Genomic DNA, 2,035 nt, shown 5'->3' on the forward strand with positions numbered 1-2,035 from the left:
AGACAAGTTTAAATCCTGCCTGAACATTTTAGCAAGAACCGGTTTGAAAAAATTATGTGTATATATATATAAAATCTATTAACATTACATATATATATTATGTTAATAGATAATGGCTCAGGATATAGCTCAGCATGAAGGCACTGGGTTTAATCCCCTGTACTGTAAGTTTAGTAACTCCAACATCCATTTCCATTTCTACTTCAGTCACCTTAATTGTGGAGGTTAAGAAATCAAAACAGTTACTTTCTGAGCCTATTTTGCAGCTGTGTGGTCACAAATTCAGACCAGGGAGACACAACTCCATGCAGCAACTGGGGAAAGGCAAGCAGTGCATTAGGGAAAGTTTCTGCTTTCTTGATGCAGGAAAGGAATGTGGCTAAGAGCTGCTATCCAAACCCTGTGAAACTACACCCGCACATGCTAAAGATGTGGGGCCGTGAGGTGGAAAGCTGGGATTCTCTTGATGTAGGGAACTTGTGGTTTTTTCCCTTTCACCTAGGGAGTCAAAATGAGCCTTTCAACTGGTGCCTGAAATGTTGAACTGGCACATTAGCTGATTACTTGCCTGCCTCTCCAGCAGCGCCCTTACCCCTGAGTCCTGCTGTCATTCTCCACTTCTTGCTCCCGAATGCAGCATCCAGATGTGACTGGGCCTCTTGGACTCTCCTTATTTCCCCATCCTGGTGGTCTGGACTCTGCTCTTCTTTTCCCCAAGTTGTACCTACTCCCCCAAACAGCAATGAGAAAGAAATATTTTACTGTCAGTTGAGTAGAAGAGAAACAGAAAAGCTTGCTACTTTCTCTCCCTAGTATTCATCTGTTTACATATTTGTTCCTGTTGGCAGTCAAGACTCTTTAAGTGTGACCCATTAAGTCTCTGGACAAGAAAAAGAAGAACCATGGTTCAGAGTACAGACTAAAATTTTTGTCCAGTAGGGATAAAAATAATTCTGTTCAGTGGACATTTAATTCTGTAGGAAGACAGGACAATATTCTATTAGTTTATAGCAATCCACTGTTCTAATTCGAGTTGGAACAGGAAATCATTTTATAATTTGTAAATGGGGTGTGTGTCAGATTCCAAGCCTAAAGCATCTTCTCCCAAAGTATGTAGGTTATCACTTCTCTAGATTCCATGCCCTGATTAAGAAAAACAGATGCCTGGAAACATTTTAGTCCATTCTACACATCTTTAAACTGCTCAATTTAACATCTTTAAATACACTAGTATTGATCGGAGTTAGAGTCAGCCAAACTGCTTGCAGCGTCTGCCCTGCAGGGCAGATTTCTGAATGAACTCCTTCGGATGCAGTGCACTCTGAAGTGTGAGCTGCTTTTAGACTTCAAAATGCACACGAATCACCTTGCAAACTTGCTTCAAGGAGGAAACAGGTTTGGAGCAAGCACTGGGCGCACATCTCCTCGATAGCCCTTCAGCGCAGAGAGACCCACAAGTCTCACTTTCCGTCTGAGGGGGGCGAGGAGCAGTCGGGGAGCCACCCGGAAGTGTGTTAAGGATTCGGGGCTGAGGCTGCACCCTGCCGTTCGGTTGGAGAAGCTCCGCGCCTTGGGCTCGGCGGCTCTCTCCTCTGATCTCCTATCCTGTTCTCTTTCTCTCGCCCCAGTCCCCTCACGCTGGCCCCTTGCTGTCCCCACAGGCCAGGTAAGGCGCTGCTCTAGGACCTCAGCCTGTTGCTCCGCCTTCTGCCTGATGTTCTGGTCCTTTTCCCTGGTCCCTGAGTTCGCCGCTAGTTCACCCTGGCGCGCATAGCGGTGCAGGACTCTGCGTGCTGCAATGCAGGATAGCAGAATTCTTCGGAAATTTTTTCCTTTTCTAAATTTTGGATTCCAGTAATTAGGAATTATACCGAAATGCGATTACAGCATTTGTTTGTTTGTTTGTAAGAGAGAACGATTAAAACCCAATGAGATGTCAAAATGTTAGAACAAACGAGAGCTGGGCAGTGAATCCGGCAGAGGGAAGCCGAATTTGTTGGAGCTTTTTTGGCTCCCCCTGGTGGTGAACATGCAG

The sequence above is a fragment of the Cavia porcellus genome, unplaced genomic scaffold (genome assembly GCF_034190915.1).
Source record: "Cavia porcellus strain 051 isolate PalLab524CR breed Dunkin Hartley unplaced genomic scaffold, mCavPor4.1 scaffold_7, whole genome shotgun sequence".
In the NCBI taxonomy this organism is placed as follows: Eukaryota; Metazoa; Chordata; class Mammalia; order Rodentia; family Caviidae; genus Cavia; species Cavia porcellus.